Source organism: Patiria miniata, unplaced genomic scaffold, assembly GCF_015706575.1.
Source record: "Patiria miniata isolate m_02_andy unplaced genomic scaffold, ASM1570657v1 HiC_scaffold_9, whole genome shotgun sequence".
NCBI classification, from domain to species: Eukaryota; Metazoa; Echinodermata; class Asteroidea; order Valvatida; family Asterinidae; genus Patiria; species Patiria miniata.
This window is the reverse complement of record NW_024037076.1, coordinates 20,661,016-20,683,243: the sequence shown is the minus strand read 5'-3', so window position 1 is coordinate 20,683,243 and position 22,228 is coordinate 20,661,016. Positions and strand designations below refer to the sequence as shown.

Sequence of the window (22,228 nt, the reverse complement as noted above, 5' to 3'; positions counted from 1 at the left end):
TGAATGCCATTACATATTGAAAAATACTAAGTCTAGTGTGGTTTGGAAAGCCTCGTTTTTTTTTCTAATTTCCCAGTTGCATGCCTGATTATATCACACAGTAAAAAGCACATTAGCTGAAGTTATTTTCATAAAAGATTTTGAAATGTACTTGTTCATGGACCATTGAATTGTAACTATCTTCATTCCAAAACAATGCGAAGGGAGACAGGCTAGTCCTGTGCACCTACTAGCACAAACTGCCTGGCATTACGTGCCTCTTAATCTTGTTACGGTTTATGAGATTGCCCAGCGCTCAGCTAGCATACCGGTGTGCATTTGTGGTTCCCACTGCTCCGGGTTGGAGGCGTTAAGTGTTTAAACATGTTAGCGGATAACACGATTTTCCAGGTGTAATCCAGTTATTCTTGTTTGTCAGCATAAGTAGAGCCAGCGGGAATTGGGAATCCTACCTGCATTGATCCAGCTCTGAAGGGACATTAGCTGTGATGCAGACAAAAATGAGTATATATTTTATCCGGAATGTCATTTAATCATTGATTATGTTTTGGGGGTTATGCAGGGCTCTGGTCCGTGGTTATACATTCATGAGTTTTGATAGATCATTTGGCCATTTTTGGTTTTCAGAACGAGCTTATGCAGAACTTTCCTAGAGGGAGGATGAGTGTGGGATATTGTATTGTGTAGAAAGGACTTTAACTCTTACTGTATACTAGTCCCTTAAACATACTGAGGAATTCTATAATGCTGAATACATTGCTGCAAAGTTATATCAACCGTGAGTGACTTTGTAGGAGGTGTTTTTTTTCTTCTTCTTATTCTTGTCTTCACTTTAGAAATGTCTTTCATTGGACCTTGATGTAAAAATGTAATCCATTATATTATGGCAGCCTCTGACCATTCCAGAGGAGTGCAGGCTCGGGTGCACTCAAGAATGGAAGGTTAATAATAACCAAACTGTTTGTAGTTTTGTACCCTACATCTTAATTCTCCCCAACCCCCCCCCCCCCCCCCACTTCTCTTTTTCTCTATCTCTCGCTTTTCTCCAAATTCTTTGAGCGTTCCTCTTCTAATCCACAGCGCGCTTTGAAGTGATTAATACTGCTAGATGACAACACCAATTTCCATTTCAATAAATGGAAAAGAAATGTGGAAATTGCTCCCTTGAATTATAGCTGGCGAGCTAGCACGGCCTTGGTCGTTGGGACCTCAAAGCTGAAGGATCCCTGAGCATAAAAGGTGGCGTATTGATTGAAATGTCATCGCTTTTATCCCTGTTTTGATTAAAGTCCTACACCTTGGATGATTGAACTGATGGGGATGTGTAATTAGGACGGCCAATATTTCCGGCGAAAGGAAACTTGCATGGCGGCAAAATTTCAGCCGTCGCCCTTCAAATAAATTTCAGTAAATTGGGAATGACTGGTATTTGCAATCGTAGAGGAAGAACGCATCATTAGGGTTTTATGGTCGGCATTATTTAAAACAGAAAAGAGATTTGACTCTGTTTTCATGGAAACGTGAAATTGCCACAATTTATATAATGCATTTTTCTAAGCCTGGAAAAACATTTATCTGATAATGGTTGTCTTCTGTGCCACTTGTCCCTCCAATTTCAAGTATTGGCATCTATTCCAAATAAACAGAGTTTTTTTAATCGGGTGCCCTACTGAGTTTATTTACAATGGCCTGCCTGCCTTTCATGTCCGGAGAGTAGCCAGAAGGTGTCCGGTCATTACTGATGTCATTAACATCCACTGATTTAGTTAAGCCTCATGCCTCCCTGCTCAATCCTTTCCTCTGGAGATCCATCCGGTCCTCCCTTGAGAAAAGTAAACGCTGCCTTGCCAATGGATTGAGCTGGACAGTATTCATTATTGGCATGCATGTCAGGGAGTAGTGGTGCATGATTGACATGGCGAGGAATGATGAACCTATCTGGGCCGCTTTACTCTTTGAGTGTTTATTGATTTTAGCAACAGGGTTTATCTCTCCGTCCAATTAATCCCACAAAACTGGTATGACTGAACTTCAGGAAGTGTGTGGTTAGAGGTGTCTCGTGAAGAGTCTTTGGTTTTCAATAACACTCGGATAGTCCAAAAGACTGGCATGGTGCTATTGCTTTTGGTGAAACTTTTTAGATGTTTGATCAAGATGATGAACTGTTTGAAATTGCCATTGGGGATACGCAGTATTTTTGTGCAAAATCTAAAAGTGTTCTAAGGAAATAAAGTTTGAGGAATCCTGGCCCAAAGGTTTTGAGTTTTTCAAATTGTTGATTAGTGGATTTATTGTTTTCCCAAAATGATGGTAAAACATTACCATTTTGTTATTAAAATGTGTGTTTTATAAATGTATAACTAAATGTACATAGATTGCAACAAATGTGAAGAAAAGGTTACAGTTTGGCATTAGTTAGCTAAACATGTACAGATTGATTGAGGAGTTGGAGGAACTTAGTCATTAAAAAGAGTTTGAAATTGACTATAATTGGTAATAAATATCAGGGGTTATCGTCATTTTTCCATTGATTTTCTGCCTGGTTTGCTCCAACCAAGTCGTACTGGACATTTTCTTTAATACAGGCATTAAATCATTTTTTTTTAAAGAAACAATGCCTGAATGAATAAGGTTGAAAATTATTTTTTAAATTCTATTTTGTGTTAGTTTAAATACTTGGATGTCATATCGTTAGGCTGGCATAATACTTACCTTTTCCTAGCTCCCTTCAAAAATATTGCCTGGAAGCTGCTTCAACGAATATAATCTGTTTTGAACAATTTCCAAATAGCCCATGCTGCTGTTATTTATAACATTTCAATATATTTCTATGCCTCGCTTCAGTGTAGCTTAGAGGAGCAAAATTGGACAGATGATAGCGGCTTTCTTGTTGAAACAGAAGTAAAGGTGTCCGGTCTTCGGGCGCATGGCTTTCCCGGTATTGCCCCCTTTTCGTTGTTTGTCCTGGAATGTGTGAATAAACAGCGATTTCATCAGCAATTACGCTGGATTGGCCTGCGGGGAGCAGTGGGTGCCCAAACAAATGCTAGGGGTCTATGCCCAGTAATTTAATCAGTGTTAGATCAGAATGGTTGGGGGAAGGTGGGGGGGGGGGGGGTCCACTCACACTGTACCTTGGGGTGGAATTACTTGTACTTTAGGGTGTAGATCATCATCTGATGTAGATGTACATCAAGGTATCTCTGAAATAGACTCAAGGGTCTTTGAAGTGATGGTTTGGATATAAGTTGCGTGTAATTGTTGGGTGTTTGAATATTTGCATGGGTATCACTTAACCCTGGGGAAGGGATGGAGGTGGCAGATGTGCCCCTTAAGATATATTTTAAATTAGCTCCAGAATGCTTTGGAAGATGAGCATGAAGTGAATTCTCTAAAGAACTCATCAGCATGATCAGACATGCAACTTTTCCTTGGATCTGCTGATTTCTTTGTTTTGTACTTCTCTTGAATGCCATTACAAATTGAAAAATACTGTACAAAGTCTTGTGTGTATTGGAATTTCCTTGTATTTTTCTAAATTTCAAGTTGCATGCCTGCATGATATAAAGAGACTTTTCCAATTTTTATCACAGGTCAGTTTGATATCCAAACCATCTTTTGTTTGTTTACCATGACCATGCAGCTGATTTACAGAACTACATGAAGTCAGTCATGATCTGTACTTGATCATACATTGGATGTGGAATTTGCGCCGGGGAGGTGTAAATTCAATATTGGGTTTTGCCCTTCACCAACTTATTCTAATAACACTGTATACTCAGTGTTGTTCGAAGACTTGCAAGAGCAAATTCACGAGAATACTTGGTGGGACTCGAACCCACGACATCCTGCATTCTAGTGCAGACATCTTACCACTCTACCACCAAGCTTGCTGGGGTTAGCTGGCTGATTCGAATCTGCTACAGCAGCAGGTACATGTACCACAGCTAGCCTAAATGGAATTTGCATTAAAAGAGAGATGTAAAGTCAATATTTGGTATTGCCTTCACCTGGGTATGTTGTTAACACTGTTGTTGTCCGACAATACTGAGAATGTGAAAATGGGACTTACCTCTCGGGTCTTCAATGACACAGTTTGATGTTTATCCATTTAGGCCCTATTAGGGAAATCTAATTGCAAATGGGTAACAAACCGGGGGGGGGGGGGGGGAATCAAAATTCAGTTTGTTTTCCACAGATGAATGGTGCCTTAATACTTTCACAAATAAATTACTTTGGGATTTTTTGAACGAATTATTAGATTTTTTTTACCGAAAAGGTATTTATGAATGGGAATAAATGTGTGCTCGGTCGGTATTTATCACTCTGTTTAAGACCGCTTAGAGTCTGGGTGCTGATAATTACCTGAGCCGGAGGCGAGGGTAATTATCATTACCTGAGCCAGAGGCGAGGGTAATTATCAGCACCCAGACTCTAAGCGGTCTTAAACAGAGTGATAAAAACCTCCGGAGCACACATTTATTCCCTTATTTAAACAAAAATTTGATCATTTTTCACCCTCTCCACTATTGAAGACATAAATTTTAGGATTTTTTTTCATAGAAGCAAGTCCAATATTTGCAGAAGAATGCCCGGTATCATTGGCTCATTATGTTCTTGTAAGTGCTCATATTGCAAGTACTCATGAACCCTAATCACCAATAGATGTAGGATGTGAGCATAGTGAAAATGCTACTGCGTTTGTTTACCCGTGGGAATGAGTTTCATTTGCCAGCCGACAGAAAAATGCACTGCCCTGCTGTCTCACTAAAACAAATAACACTTGTGGATGATATAAATTGGACAGTACCATATATGTATAGTCTGGTGGATGGGGAGTGGAGGATGCCTATTCTTTCTCAGCCAAGCCACAAAAGGGCTCTAAATCGCCATGTTGGACCCGGGTCAGAGATTTCAGGAACCCCTTTCACAATAGCGAGAATCCAACATGTTCTACACGTGTCTTGCAGACTTGCACTATACGCTGGTAAACTACCAGGGTTGGCAGGCTCTACCCAAGTAGAAAAATGTTAAGTCTACAGTCCACCCTTGTACCCGCCAGGGTAAGTGTGAACGATATGCCTTGCCTGCCCATGTTCCATGGACCCTGCAGTTCTGCTAACCATGGATCCACATTGATTTCAAAACAGAGAGGCTAGACGTTAGTCATGTTAGTGGACAAACTATCATGATGTTTCTGCTTTAATATACGTACAATTAGCAAGTCCTCCCCGTATATTATTTGGTAGCAGACATCACTCTCTGACAAACTAGGTGATTTTTAAAACAATTTTGGCACCCCTCTCCCCAACCAATTCTCTTGAAAATGCATTGCTACATTGACGGATTTGATTCTATAGTACTTGCTTGTTATTACTGTGCTTTGCCGTGTGAGCTGAACTTGATGCCTCTCCCCCCCCCCCCCCCCCCCCCCCATTATTGTCTGGGATAGATTAATCATAGTCTGGAACAGAGTGTTTTATTACGTTCTTGTTTTTCATATTTTTTGCTTCGTCCATACCAGCGCCATGCTTGGTTTCAGTTCTGTGGAATTCCTCCATTAATCAAACGCAAAGATGCACAACTGTGTGCAACATGGGCGACCTAGTTGCAGTCACCTTTCTTGTAAGTTGTATGCTCATGCTTTAACGTTGGCTGTCCCACCGTGCCCAAACCTTTCAATGCTCTCATGTGAAGAATCAACAATCAAGCGGTTGTTGCCCCACGGCATGTACCCAACTTTGTGAGCCATTTTCACACACGGCTTTTGTGCTAGAAACGCAGAAATCAAACTTGCTGTGAAAAACATTGATGCAGTGAAGACACTGCTGGTTGTCCATTTATTTATTTTTTCATATGAGTTTCTGAATTCTAGTCGACCACTTGAGAGCAGCTCTGTCAGGGAAATGTGTGAGGTACATGAATTTGTCGTGTGCCAAGAAAAAGGACATAAGCAGCCCAGCCATGCAAAAAACACCTTTGGAGATAATCGAGTTGAAAGGTTTTGTGTTCCCGTTTCTAAATTAAAAGTCACATAAGGCTGAAATTTTGACTTACGAAATTCGTTAATAATTAAAATAATATTGTGTTTTTTATTTCAAAGTATTACTGAATTTTGACGTTATTTTCATTTTTGTGCTAACGACCTTTTAACCAGGAACTCCCCCTGCCTTAAACTTGCGCTTAAGCGGCATGTTAAATCATAACAACCTTTTGCCAGGAACAAGCTTAGCTTTGTGTTCCCACTTCAGTGGGAGGTTTAATAGCGCACTTGGAGTTTGAACGTATTTTGTTGCATCAAAATAATATATGCTAATCTCCTTTTGACGGGAAAAAATAATGAAAAAAAACTCCTTCTGTCTTTTTCACACTATTAATTACGTCAGAATGACATAGCCCCTTGAGACAAAATGTATATCAAATGAAAGATATTTCCATGCTCTATCGATTACCCGAAAAATCCGAATTTGACCTTTGATTCATTTTTTGCCATAACAGACTTCTTCCACGAACCCTGACAAATTATATTTTCTAGATCAGAAACCATGAAAATGGGGAAGGTGTGTGGCGCCACTTGTAGTTGTACATGTAGATTTTTCCTACTGTTTCTGTAAATCCTGTATACGTGTAACAGTACTAGTAGGCGTATCATGACTGACTTCACCAGTAAAATATGACTGTGTTACCTCAACATAAAATTCAAAAACAATTGGCACAATTGCAGAATACCCCGCCACTCGATCTATGCACCTCCTAGCCAGGTACGGAGTCACGGTTGATTGCCCTCAATAAACCTTCTCAGCGCTAGGCCTACACAGTACACGTCATGCTCCACTGCACTCCCACTCCGTATCGGCGTAGCCGGCAACAGGGTAGTTGGTTTGGACTTTGAATTTTTTCAGCAACTCCCATTCCTTTTGTGTTGCTTCGTTCTCAAGCATTAATATAAAAGGGACTCCCACTTCGTAGCCGCGTAGCCGGCAACAGGGTGGTTGGTTTGGACTTCGAATTTTTTCAGCAACTCCCATTCATTTTGTGTTGCTTCGTTTTCGAAGGGACCCCCACTCAGTATCCGCATAGCTGGCAATGGACTTGAATTGTTTCTTTTCCAGTGATCCCAACAGCGTAGCCAGAGATTTTAGGGGTGTATTTCCGAGTGGCGGGGTATTCTGCAATTACTCCAAACAATTATATGAGTTTTTGTATTTTTTACACCATTTGATGTGGTTCCAAAAGATATATAGTCTTGTATCTGTTACGTCTCTCTATGAAATTCTAAAGGAGAAGATAAATAACCTGGACCCATTATCATTGAATTAAGATAAAAAGCAACTTTTACTGGACATGACACGTGTGTAGAGCACACAGTGCACCGACAAAAGTGCACTCAGAAAGGTGTTGTTTTTTCTCAAGAGTTCAGAAACCTGTGCGGGGAGATGATCAGTGAATATCGCATGGACAAGTGAAAGGCTGATATTAGTCAATCGTGCCCTTCAATGAAATTCGCAGGGTGTTTTCAATTGCCACTTTGTTCAGTTATCGTGAGAATGGGCAGTAAATTCAGTTGCCTTCTTGTGCCATTAAGAAAAAAAATGGGTAGTTCATGAAATTCAAATTGACATGTTTGTCCACAGAAAAGGAAAGAATGGTCATTGGTTAGTGCCGTTGAAAAGGCTGATTGATACCACCCTGAAAACACTCGGGCACAAGACATTCTCACGGCAGGTATTGCTATTGAGTGTCACCCACGCAGTCCCAAGAAACACTTTTCTGAATTCATGAAATGTTTCCTCTTTTTGCATTTTTAATAGAAATTTCCCCCCCTATCTACCTCATTGAATGCTGTATCCATACTACCAGCTGCTGGCAGTGATGTAGGCCAAGTCCTGCCTGGTACACCGTATTGGTTTCTTGTATTGGTTTCTTCTCTTGCCTGGGGCTGCCTCTCACAAACCTCATGATGTAAAGTAACACTGTCTTTTTCATATGTCAAGGCCTGTTCTGTAGGTATTTTGTCTTGGATCTGTGGAAAGATGCGCTGGTCTACTCTTGGGACCCTACATATGGAGGCACGAGTCTCAGATAGTTGATGAGGACGGTAACTTGAAAAGCAAGTTATAAATTCTAGGTCGGAACTCAATGTGGGCTGGACGAGCCTGCCTACTCCGCCTTAAATACTCCAAATGCCCAAACTCTCCAAAGGCTTTTTATTTGAGCCGAATTGTTGCATGCCTTTTTCCTGTATTGCTAATGATTTTCAATTTCAAAAATGATGGTAATCCATTTTGTAATAGCCCTAAGCTTTTTTTTTGTTATGTTTAAATTGTGTAAAGGAAATCTGTTCGTCATTTGTGTGCCACCTACTAGTGAATGAAAATCGCTTTAAAGAATGTTGCCATGAAACAGTGCATTTACAAACTTTGCATAAACAAAATCATTACAAACTGAAATTTATATGCACATGTATTTTCTTAAGTCTTTGTTAATGTAGTGAAATTGTTTTCGTGGTAATTTTATGGTTCTCTTTGTTGAATTCAACATTTGTTGCCTAAATCCATTTCAAAAGGACCAAGCTAAATGTGTTAATTCTGTATTTTTGTCCACCTTATAATAGGAAATTGCTGGCAGTTTGATTGCCTCCCGATAAAGCTATGCTGATAAACAGTTCATGCTAAAGACTTGTTTTTCTTTCCATCTGAAAATTCACAAACATTTCTGTGACCCTAACCTTGTGCCAAACAGAGAACTATCTGCCAATTAGATGAGATGAGATGGTATGCTTTCAATTGAGTTAATATACATGTACGGAACTTTCGACTGATACCTCCAAGCGAGTGCTAAGAATTGAGTATGAAAAGCTGGATATGCTAATTGCAATGATAATGGCATTGTCAAGTTGTGACGGACTTGCCATTTTAGATTGCCAGAGTTTGTGTGACCGTTGGATCCTTACGCATTAGGCTATACAGTCCATGCAGAGTGTGAGTGTGAAGAACCTGAATCGCGAGCTGCACTTTGCGCGTGTAATGCACTGATTAGTTCGGTTGTCACAAATAATCAGCTAGCTTGAGCCTGGCTATATCATTTGCACATCCCAGGCCATCCCGGTGCATCTAAATGATGGAGCACATAACACCATTCAGGCTGATGTTTTCGCTTTACTGGCAGGGCCCAGCTACTGCATCTAACCAGCCTGCAGAAATGCACAATTTCCCCCATGTGTCGGATGTCATTTGTAGAAAACAAATTCATTTGAGTGTGACCCGAAAAAGCTAGGGTTTTGTGTGTAGTTCAGCACTTTCAAACCATTTATAAAACAACTCCGTCAATTTAGTTAAAGGGAACTAGCTGACCTGTATTTTAATGGCATGAAGTGATTGTGATTATGAGATAAATGCAAGGGAAATTTGGTTGAATTTGAAACTGATCCGCACACCTACATGTAGGTTTGGCATTCATTTTGTATTGGCTTGAAATTCTATTTTAAGACTGAGGTTTGTTGAGAGTTGTGGTTTTGTTGACACAGTATAATGTAGGGTTTGATTCTGAGAGTTATTCGTTAGTTTGAGTTTTATGAGGTGATCAATCACTGAGGTTTAATGATGAGGTTCAGCATTAAGGTTGAATGCTTAGGTTTAGCACTAGATTTTATGGTGAGGTATAAAACAGGCTGATAGTAAACATTCTTTTTAGATGAGAAATAACATTTGAACTGAGATTTTTCTTTCACCTTTAACAGTTCACTTTCCAAATTGTTTATTTTCACAGTGGCTATTATGTTTCATTACCACTGAGCAGCACAAATATAAAGGGGTTTTAAGGGCTATTTAATGAATGAGAGGATAGGATTGTCCTCAGGTTTTTTTCGTTGTCGCGATTCGTAACCGACACTCGTGGCGTATATTAAGAAAAAATGAACCTGGTATCCCACTCCATTTGCACGGCGCACTGATTTTATGCATACTTTAAGTCTAACTTCACTGGTCCCCATGCATATGGTGCTCCGATGGACTAATACACAATACACGGTTCATTGTACATGTACTGGATGCATACTGTACCTGTACGAATCGGAACGCATGCAGAGAGTTGAATTGGCAAGTCAAAAGAGCTATCTTTTTAATTGAAAAAAGGGAATTTCGATTAACAAAAAATTAATCTGACCCACCTACCCACATTTGCGAGAAAAAAAATTGAAATTTTAAAACATCGAACATTTTGAATGGCCCCTAAGTTACACCAGATTTTGATGACTAAGTCGCGGACTTGCGCACTACCCGGTATGTAACTTTCGTGAAATGTGCCATAACTGAGATGTCTGCGCAACGTGAAATGTTGCGCAACTTACCCAAGTGGAGTTACGTCGTAGATAAAGCTGCTAGCTGTTCTTGTATTCCTTTTCAAATGGTGTCACCCTCATTAATCCTGCAATGAAAAATACATGATGTGTTACCTATTTTTACAAAGGAAATTTCTGTTTGAGTGAAACTGTTTGGGAAAAAATGCCAAATTTGCTTAATAGCTAGGAGTATGGCAATTGTTATTAAGAAAAACAAAGTCTGTAAATAGTGAAACACTGGGCATTTTGAAGAGAGAGTCTCTATGACTTTTCTGAGGACCCTCCCTTGCCCAGGAATAACACCGTCTTGCTTTTGCAGACATTTCCCCGACGTTTGTGAAAACAATCGGAGAGTGAATGTTCCACGAGACGGCCTGATAGGGTTTCAGTCTAGTCCTTCTTCTCGGCCCTCTGTCACCAATTAATGCATACGTTGCTGTGGTACTGCATCAGTCAACTAGTCAGAAGCTTGATTGGCTCTTGTCTGCTCAAGTCAAACATGTCCAGGGAAAGAATCTAGGACTGTGTTTATGATTATTGGTCAAGAAAATATTGAATATCACCCAAAATATTGGCAGTGTTAGTCAAGAAAAGTATGTAAACATTAACCTGCACTCCTGTCCAACTTGTTGTGTCTCTTCTTTCTCTGCTGCAGTTACTGCTGTTGTGAGCCTGTTGTGACAGTAGATAGAGTAAATGTAGTTACCTGTATGTGTCGGTGTTCTATATGAAGGGTTGTCTTTGAGACAGATTTAACATTCATGAAATCGTGTGCATGAATGCACTTGTATGCTTTGAAGCAGTTTATGTTTTGTTGAATTGGCATTGAGCACATGTGTATTGCATAGAAATAATGCATGCATGTAATCTTGGTGTAAGGCCAACATCAACAAACTGTGTGAGTTCTTATCTGCAAAACTGTCTGTGTCTTCTTTTTTATCACTGCACTTGGATACATGTAGCTCTTCTTTGCCAAATTCGACTGATAGTGAGTGATTCTACAAGTGCATTTAGTTGTTATTTGTTATTCAATTTAAAGCAAATGTTTTTATCTGAAATGTTTGTTACTTCTTTCTGTTTTACTTTGCTTATTTGAATTGCACATCATGATTTCTCGCAATCATTTTTGTTCTTTGCGTCTCACAGTTTGTTTCACATTTGTTTCCCTCCAGTTGTATTGTCCTTTTTACATGAGTCCCCTTTAGGTGCACAACTTCCTACTCCTGTTTCTCTTATTTTGTAATTCTTGGCACTTGTGAAATGATAGATTCAATCATCTAGACTACTGGTAATGTTTCAATTCCACTGACCATATTTCTTAATGGGAATATAGAACATTTGCTTTTCCTGTAATTTTCAGACATGGATGGATTTTTTGGGGGGGTTAGTATATTATATAGCAACTAAATTGTTGCACTGACTTGTTTGCGTTTGTGTTCATACATTGTAGATGCTGGAAAAACCAAGAAAAACAATCGGTGTTCTTGTAGTCTGGTTCCAGTGACTCCACTTCAGATGAAACGGAGCCATTTATAGACATTGGGGAATTGTAAGGTCAGGGAACCAGTATAGCTGGCTTGTACCCGTTCACCGACCGGTGTGTAATTGATTGCAAAGAAAATGTGATAAATTTGGAGCAGTATTTAAAAAAGGGAGTTTTTTCCAATGCTGGTTGGCCAACCACTTGATACAAAAATAACACTTTTCTTGAAAATGTCAACACACTAGGTGCCATGATTTTAGAGGATCATTCACTAACAGTCCAGTAAGGTATTTCGTGATTTGGTAGTTTTTGTGTTTTTTTATGTTTGCAAATGCTGTGTATTCCCTTGAAGTAAAGAAGAAGAATTTTCAATAGATATTTTAATAGTAAGTCAATGGCAAGTTTCGTGTAGGGTTAACGTTAATTCAGATGATGTCAAATTTGATACATTTTAGTTAAAAGTTTACTAACTTGTAGTATTGGACACCTGTTTTTTGGCGGATTTTTTTTTATCATTGCTCTGCAAGAGTGCGGGTAGGTTACACACCAAATGCACTTCCAGGCTGATTCAGTACTTTATTGCCAACAGTGAAGGGCACATCAAAAGCAACAAATACAGTCCGGTAACTGTTACATGTAAAAGTACACGAAATGTTTACTTGTAGGTCAAGGCCCTTTGTGGTTTATTTCCAATTGGAAGCAGTTTGATGCCCATTGTGGGTAGTTTTATAGTACAGGGTGAGTCAGAGTGATTTGTACGCAAGTTCACAATTTTTTTTTCTTTAGTGGCAAATAGAGTATATTGAGCCTACCTGAGTGTTTGATATGAATGGTTATTACCTTGTCTTCCACAGGAATTTTGAATTATTCAAATGAGTGGCTGTGTTGAGGAGTTATGCCATTTTCATTAAAGTGGCTCATTTCCCAGTCTGCACACGGAATTACCAGCCTATAGCACAGATCGTTTACACTTGTTTTGAAAATTGCTACATATTTTAATATTTCTTTGATTTGGGTTCAGAATATTATATTGCTATATTTTATTGCTGTATTTTATTTTTAACTGTACCGGTATGGTTTTTTTCCCCTTCTGCTTTATTTTATTGCTCAAAGAGCAGTTTGTAATAGTTGCATTACTTGCATATTGATAGTTGGACACAATATTGTTTTGCTTATTGTATTATAAGCATGTTAAATGGCTTGGTGAGCGAGAAGCTTTGATCCATAACGAAGCTTACCCACAGCTAACAAACAACCTGTACACCAATACTAGACTGCGTGGGCAGCCAAATAAATAAAGCCCACGGTATTTCATTGTTTCATTCCAATTCTGGAATCTGCATTGTAATGCATGGCTGAAGCATGCTTCCAAACCAAAATGCCAACAGTTTTTCCAGATATAAATCAGCTCATAAAAATGAAAGGTAGGGGAAGGACAAAATGTCAACAGGTGGTTGAGACATTTGATTGATCTGCCCATGATCTGCCAGACTCATTCTTTGCAGCCATGCATGTAGCTACCAGTACATGCACCTTTCTGTGCACTGTACATTCAGTTTAAAAATAGTTACACTACACATTGGTAAGAGCCCTGTTATATTTTGATGTTGACTCATCAGATCGTAAATATTTTAATTTCTCCTTATGTCAATGTTTTCCTTCCCACTCATATTGTTTGGTTTCTTGTCATGCACTGCTGAGTGTTTAACAATCATTGGATTCTGTTGGCTGGGTGTGGTGACTGTTCAAGTATTGACTAATATTGGTTGGTAGAACACCAGTACAGTATATTTGAGGTTGCTGGTACGAATCCTGCTTCAGTTTTTCTTTTCATTTGTTCAACAGTTACTGAAGTCTTGCTTCTGCCATGGAAGATGCACTTATTCCATGTACATACATGTATTCATTACGTTTTGCCATCATTTCACCATATCTTTTCTGAGCTTTGAACAAGCGTTGAGAAAACTTGTTCAGTTGATGTCAATACATTGTAACTGTGGTCAGTTCTGCAAAGACGCTGGACCACTTGGGAGGAATGCTTCTGCGGTACTTTTAACGAACCTATCAAATGTATGACACACCCCATATCCCCCGGGAATGGTGTGTCATTGTCCAACAGTGGGCCATCTTTTTGTGGAATCTATACACCCCCTGCGTCAGAGTAGTGATGCACCAAATGTATAGTTTTGACGCTGTTACATTTTTGACCCACCATTTTTATAACAGGTTGTGTTGCACGAAAAGTGACACACCCCATAAATTGTAAGACACACCAAATCATGACTTGACACACCCCTAGCAACCCTGTTGACACACCAAGCTGGGAGAAAGGGGGTTCATGGGGTCTGTCTTACAATTGTCAGGTCCATGAACTGTGCAGGCTCAGTGAACTGACTTGAAATGTACCACATCTGTTGTCCACATCAGGTTTTTTTTTTTTTTTTTTTGCTCAACCCAACTCTGCCCCCCCCCCCCCCCCCGCCAAAAAAAAATACAGGTCCACTGGTTTTTTAGGGTTTTTATTTTTACAAACGTTGAATATGCACCTGTGCACTACAACTCACATTAGCCAGCTCCTGCTTGAGGTCCGGTGTAGATTTTATGGCCCTCAAGGGAGGGCAGACAGACTTGCATTATATGATGTTCCACAAATGGGAAATGATTTATTTCAATGCAAGAAAGTACATGCAAGAGCATTATCTAGTAATACAGACTAGGCAGAAGGTGCACATGGTTGAACAGGAACTCATTGGCCCACAACAGCTTCCTAAATCATTTTGGGCTTGTATTTTCTCTGGACAGTTTACCTATACTTTGCACTGTCGCCATAGAGCTGCTGATCACCAACATTTACTGAACACAGAAAATACTTTCTCAGCAAAAAAAAAATTACCAGCCAAAACTTCATGCAGTAGATTTTTGCATAGCACATACATTATATGTTGTATGGTAAAAGAGCAGACTCTGCTCATTTATATGTGTGTGGTTCTGAAGCATTTGATGCCTGCTTCCTCCAGATGTGACCAGACATACATGTACTCATATAGTGCATTATGCACTGTTTAGGAAACCTTGGTTCACAACTGGAAGTTACACGGGTAAAGTGCCATGCAAACATTGTGTTAGTGTTAGAGATGACATTATCATGTGCTGTTACCCATGTCGGAGTCTCTTCCTTGCTCCATGGTGTCAGTGTGCTTGGAAGACATACACTTCCAGCTGTTACAGAGCTCTAGTCCAGAGATGAACCTGGCCTTGGCAAAAAAAATCTGAAATTGGACCTTGGATTGGAGCTGCCACAATGCAGCGCATCAACGTAAGACCCAGTGAATTTTTCCATGTCATAGGTCAGTATTTAACCTTTTCTCCAGCCGGAAAATGATCTGATTGTCTAGGCGTTTTACACTTGTGCACATGTTTACGTGCCGTTTCATCGAATTTTCATGGACCTTTTTTGGAAATTATAATGAAAAAAAAAATTTGTGGAAAAATCGTTGAATAATAATTTTTGTGGAATCGTTAAAAAATCTGAAATTTCATTGGAAAAGTTAAAAAAAATCTGATTTCAGATTAAAATCTGAAAAGTTTCATCTCTGCTAGTCTCACTAGTAAAACTTACTCGATACGCAATTCTGTGCTCTGCTCTGCTCTCATATTGAATTTTGACCCTTTCAAATTAACTGATTTGCACTTTTATTTTCATCTGATATTCATTTTGACAGTACCTTTTTTATTGAGAATGTACAGGCATGCCTGATTGACATCTGAAACAGTTTACATGCCATACAGGATTCTCCAAGTGTCACTCTTCTTTTGTTTCTTTTGAGTCTGCTTGATGACTCGTGTGGGATTCCAATGTGTACCTAAGCTTGTTACAAGTGTTCCTTTCTGTGCTTTTGTATGACCCTTCCGTCATTGTGACATGAACAATAAGAACATATAAACTTGTGTGAATTAATGACTGTTGTTGGAGTATGAGTGGCACATACTTCAGCTCGGTGAGGCCCTTGCATGCCTTCGCTGGGCAGAAGCTGTACATGACTTGGATGGTACTTCAGAGTTTATCTGATCAGCGTTGCGTATGATGTACATGTCGCAAACTCATACCGTCACCGATGGAATAAAGCAAAATGTTGTCATGGCCGAAGTACACAATGGAGGACAAATGTCCTTCCATGAAATGTTTTTTTGAGGAAAACTAAGAGGAAGTTACTCTTGGACTAAAAAAAATATAGATTGTTCATTAATCCATTGTGGGTTGAAATGTTGAACGGATGGGAAAGTTATATTTGTTATAAATATACCTTTTCCAAGAATCGGTAAGACAAACAAATTGTGTTTTTGAGTTGGCATCATCATTTGCCAGTTTAAATCACAAAACACCGCACTATTTTTGGTTTGTCAGATTTAGACCTTACATTGTACCGACCTGATATAAGCCCCCACATATAATAAAATATTCCAACTTTTTGGTGACTTTTTACTGACTGACTCACTGTTAGCACTAGACACTTGTTTTTGCCTCACCTTGGCCCAAAATTGCGCTGTCAGGGAGTGTGTGAAAGAGAAATATTTATGTGTAGTTTTCAGTACATGTAGATGTTTAAAGATCTATTTCCTGTTCTCCTTTCTTTTTTTTTATGCAGGCTTACATAGCTCCCTCGTCCACGTTATATCCAGCCCTGAGGTCTTCAGAGGTGACATCTTGATGAGGCATATGAGAATGCAGACCCAGTCTTCAAAACTCTTCCGTGGATTTCTTTCAATAAATAGTCAAACTAGCAAACATCCATGGATAGTTCTGCAATGTATTTTGAGCTTTTAAACTGAACTTCTTTTTCCTCCTGTAAAGGTGAATATGCAAATATTCATTGTGACATTATATCTCCATCACAAAAGTCCATTAATGATGGTTATCATACACCAGTTTTTGTTGTTAATTTTGTTTTTTCAATGGCTGAATTAATTTACATAGCAAGTAAAGAAACGTCACTCCCTCAAACATATTTTTTCCTATATGAAAATCTCATATTGCATGATCAGCTAACAATGGTAGGCTTTTAAATTTGCCTCTTACCTCAAAACTGGACATTGGTTTGGGCTTCTTTGTCTTGGCACCTGATAGCTTGAGAGGACCGTATTCGTCTCTTAAACATGTCTTTTAGAAGTAAGTGTACAGTTGGTTATTTCTTACATGTAGCTTAGTTTTTTAAGGTGTTGTTCAGGTAGATGTTAGACTAGTTTGTGTGAATTGTGTAACTAGTTGTGCTATTAGTAGATTTATTTATGTTATGCATCATGTTGAGTCATTTCTCAAACGTGTTTGTTACTTAATTTTAAATGACAAAGAATCAACCTTCGGAATATGTCTTTTATTTCACTGTATTGATATTCACCAGGAAAACACTTACTGTGGGTTACACATGATTTTTTAGTTTAATAAACCTCTAGCATTGTATTGATTTTGTCTATGTACTTTTTGTATACTGTTATTGACTAATAATGTTGTTTTGTGTATTGCCCGTACAACATCTGGTAGTTGAATGATCAGGACTAAATTGCCAGCACTAGTTATTCTTTATTAATATCCGGCTTTTGGCGGGATAGCGCATGAAATACTTTAAGAAATTACAGTTTAAGGGGCTGGAGGGAAATCCCGGTATCGCATTCCACTAAACACCCACGGAATCAGGTTGGGACTGAAAACCCGATCCACATGAAGGCCCAGCTGGGATTCGAACCCGGGTCACAGCGGTGGAAGGCGAGGAAATTAAGTACCCCCTTTGCTGTCAAAAATTAATCAGCATGTAGCATTTCTTTTTCTCATCCAATATGGGCAAGAGTCTCCAGTGTAAAGGCTTTGCTGGCTTGGCACAAGGTTATATCTTCTTGACGAATTAACGGCGACTGAATCGTCGTCCCTCATTTATACTACAACCTTTACCTAGGTGTCACCTTAAATTTGTATACGCCAATTCTGTTCATACTTCGAGAAGTAACCTTTTATACGTGGCATTCGCTATTTAGGTAACTGGCTTATTACTCGGTGGCAAGGACTCGCTCTGCGCGATTTCCCTGGGGTTGATGTCTCCACGTTACGCGCGTTACGCTTTTTGTGAAACTCTATATTTGGAGTCGTTGCATTTCCTGCGAGAGGCGGAAAAACCGTGAAAAATTAATCCGATCCATTTTTTTTTAAAAGAACCCAAAAAGCCAACAAAATTTACCATAAAAATATCTGGCACGTGCAATCCTGGGACATTTAGACGAATATCGGCGGTAAATTCGAAAAGTAGTCTGGTTCCCTGTCCCCAATTGTCATTTTAGGGGGAGGCCGCCGGAAGCGTATTTTGTTTCTGCAGTATACATCGTATTTTAACCAATCACATCATGCACCCTGTAACATAAATATTTATCACGCTGTGTGGATGGAAGACAGTTTCCCTTCAATTTAACTTATCCCAACTAACAAAAATATTTGATGAAAATGGACATGGGTTCGAACCATAGATCTTGCGATCCATAGTTCGTTCCACTAATCTATCCACTACTGCCACTGTGGAAGCTGGACGAAAGCCGTTCTTTGAAACGCTTCAATGTACACGCATGACTGACTGATAGCAATGGTGTGACGTCATTGTTATTTTCTTATGAATAAACATGGCAAGATGAATAATCATGATCCATTGACGATGTGCGCTGCAAATGAAAACACCGCAGGCGGGAAACAGTAATTCGCTAAGTTGGTGATAAGGGTTGGATACCTTGTGACTCAGGTGGCACTGTTCATAGTAAAACAATTGTTTCCCTTCATTCTTTCTTGTCACCCTTTCATATACATTTGTACATATGTTATACCTTTCATAGGTACTATCGGCAGGTCTCGTTTCCGATCATTTTTTCCCCACGGCGGTGTGAAACGCGCCGTGGGCTTGAGCTGCTTGTTGGTTGGTGGGTGGGTGGGTTGGTGGGCGGGTGGGTTGGTTGGTTGGTGGACAGTTTACTAGGGGTGTATTATACTGTTCCGTGCCACGCGTGTATCGCAGCTTTGCCAGTGAGTTTCTATGGAATACCTACAGCTTTGTGACACTGATGTGCATGCGTCTAAGTTGCATAATAGATCACGACCCTTTGCGTTGCAAAATTCGCGGTTAGGTTCGTGGACCCGCCGCCGTGGGTTGTACCACTTGGTACTTGTTTACCAGCCCATCTAAAGAAAAATGTATGCCCTTAAAGTGCGATCGTTCAAACAACTTTAGGTAGTCTTGGTTTTTTTTCTCCAGTGCTTTCCCTTCTTCAGTTGGACATAGGACATTTGGCTTCCACACACAAAAAAGAAGACATTGTTAATCTTGGCATCAATGACTGAGTGCTCATCACGTGAGGTACAACACGAGGACGACTCTGATTAAAGTAGTCTAGCCTTGGAAGGGCGACTGAAGAGCTCTCATTGTAACAATTTGTAGGGCAGTGAAACAAATTTAGAGTAAAATTACTGACCAAATATATTTTGTCCTCCAAACGGTGACCGTGAAAAAAAATATGTCGCAGTTCTTTCTCGAGTTGGTAACGACGAGATTGTCCATTCATAATGAAGTTACCTTTGTTCACAACGAACAACGTATTTCTCACAACCTCTCTACCCGGGTTGCCCTACACACTATCGTGTCGTGCCCACGATAAATACATGGGCAATTCCACGGTTACTCACGTTACGAAAATGTAATGTGAGTAACCGATTTTGTGCGTCTTGTTTGTCATACATAACACATTTTTCTGGATGTCATCTTTGGTGCTTAGGTAGGTCTAGGTCTACTCTATCTACCATGGGGATAGCAGTGATAATTACAGCCCAAGGAAACTCAAAAGTATATCAAAAATGTAACGTGAGTAACCGTGGAATTGCCCACATGTAAACTATAGGCCTATAGGTGTATCCAATATGCATTCGAAAACCTATATGTTGATGTTAACAAAATGTTCACAACAAATCCCTATAAACTCTAGGATTTTGACAGAGGAACACCCTGTGTAACCCAGGACGTTTTCCGATCCAACGTGACGTGCATAATTGCTCAGGGGATGGGTGATGTAAAGTACAACCTGGTTTAGCCTGTCTGGATGCACTTTGGAGCACAGTTCGTCCATGAGGATAACGACACATAACTATAGTTGGATGTAAATCAAGGCCTGAAAAAAGGGTTTGAAAGTATGGGCAGAGACAATATTTCGTCACGCTTCCGTCCAACTTATATCACGCGCTTGGTGACTCCTAAGGTGACTAAAAGCTGCGTTGACACGACCTGGAGACGACTTAATATTATCTTAAAAGAACAAATTTGATCTCTTTTGTAAAATGTATTGGCTCTGAAAATACCCGATTTGCTTTAGGTTCTATTCTAGTCATATACAGAAACTTTTCAGTCTGCTGACGGAAAAAGTCTGCCGCTGACGTGCATGCCAAGTTATAATGGGTCGTGACATGGACGGAGCTGGCCGCAAGCTGCCTAGGTTGGTTGGACAGTACTTGATGGTATGTGCCTCATCTCCGCTGGTTCCACGCAGTGGACAGATGTAGGCCCTTAGCCTAGGACAGACCACCTTGCCAAGGCTGCTCTTGAGGACTTGTGAGATGTAGGCACCACCTCGCTGTCGCCGTTCCTCTCACAGAAGACACACCACTGGCAGGTTAGCTTGGGAACCGCCCAGCGACAAGATTGACCAGTCTCACGCGACAGCTCGTCCACGGTGAAGGGAGGGAAGCCGGGGGTGGGCCCGTTGTCGATACTGCTCGTCTCCTGGCCCAGCTCCATGTCTGACGTCTGGAGTCCGAAGAACTGATCTTCAGATGACTCAGAGACAAAAGTAGGCCTTAGAGAGGCTACGCTGGTCTCAGTGATGAGACGGGCTAGGCCAAGGTAGTCATTGAAGCGGTCAAACTCTCTTGGCTCTGTGACAGGCATCTCGAGGTCTGGTTCGTTTTCTTGAAAGCAAATTTATTGAAATTACACGAAACAACAAAGTAACAAAAACAAGGCTAACTCATTCTTGCCTCCCTCGCAGTCCTCCAGCAGGCCCCTTGCCCCCACCCCCTAGTTACGCCACTGGTTCCTTGTTTAGAGATACCAGAGCTATAGGTACCTAGTTTTAACATTGCACTGTGGGATGAAAAACACTGGAAGGAGATACATACGATAGGAACATTTCTAGCAGTTTGGCGTTGATGTATTTTCATTTGGGACAAAACTTCAAGTTCACTGCGCTCTTTGCTGCACTGATTTATATTTCTCCAAGATTCGATTTACATTTCTGTACCAAAAGGGCCGCACGTAACCGATTTCGATTTCAAAACGAACTTATCATTAAAGGAGATGATGGTTCCCGTGCCTTGAAATACGTTGAAAATCTGCTTAGAGACGTTCGGTTCCATTGTCAGAAATCGTTAAGCGTCTGTGAAGTCAACAATAATGTTGTTGGAACACATTCTATGATTATGTAGATCTATACTGCGGTAAAAGCTGAAAAGCCCGACACTGTTAATGATCAAAATCATCGTGTTCAAACGAATCCTCATTAATATCTTGATTAATAATTTTGTGTGAGTTTTCCGCTTCGTGCCTCCTAGCAAAAGCCATCACAACCTCGATAAGAATCGAAGACTGATACCGACCGGCCTTAGTTGCTTCGTGCACTTTACAGCATCTATGCGGGAGTTTCACAAAACTCGGGGGATAATAGCCGAGCGAGACACACGAGCGAGACACCTGATTCTCCCCGACACACAGAGAAAAGAGGAGGAACAAGTAGGTTTGCTTCGCACCCGTGGATAACGATTGGTGCCTCGGGCTTGATGAAAAGGCTTGCTATTGGATCGAAGCCGGGCCAGACCATAGTTCATTCATTACACGGGCCCGGCGCGCCTGGCCTGTAGCCTCATCATGTCGACCTACTAGATCTAGACCCCATTTTTTGCCATGGTTATCGAACCCCACGAACCGCTGGGGCCTTGTCGCGCCGTTCGGCCGCTTGTTGCCCATGTCGAGTTGCATCCACCGGCGGAATACCGCGGACAAAGCTTTTATCGACCAGGCCCACGGCGATTAGGCTGGTTTATTTTTATTCGCCCTGATTTCGTGAAAGCTTTGCTACGCCGTTGAATGGGGAAAAAAGAGCAACACTAACACAGATGCAAACGCACTATTTTCGAACCCCCTTAATGAAGTATTCATTATAGAAGTGTATTTTGTATATAGTCACATCTGCTTTGCCACAGCTGGCTTTCTCTTGGCTCACAGCGTGACGTCATCAACGCGTCATCCTTTACTTCACGATCAAGTTGCTATAGTGGGCGGCATTTTACTATTGAATTTCCAATTATCGAAATGACACCTGCGCGATGGGCGCCG

The 22,228-nt window shown here is 40.4% G+C and overlaps 1 protein-coding gene and 1 pseudogene across 2 annotated transcripts in view; one reads left to right on the top strand and one right to left on the bottom strand.

The window, feature by feature from the left end:
* Nucleotides 1–17,285, top strand: part of LOC119720014 (interleukin enhancer-binding factor 2-like) — a 96,227-nt gene extending 78,942 nt beyond the window's left edge. For both annotated transcript variants that reach the window (XM_038189513.1, XM_038189512.1), the window contains one exon: nucleotides 16,469–17,285. The gene's annotated coding sequence lies outside the window, so the exon portion shown is untranslated. The remainder of the gene's footprint in view (nucleotides 1–16,468) is intronic.
* Nucleotides 17,286–20,221: 2,936 nt separating this feature from the next.
* On the bottom strand, nucleotides 20,222–20,785 carry LOC119720955 (annotated as a pseudogene).
* Between the last annotated feature and the right edge of the window lie 1,443 nt (nucleotides 20,786–22,228).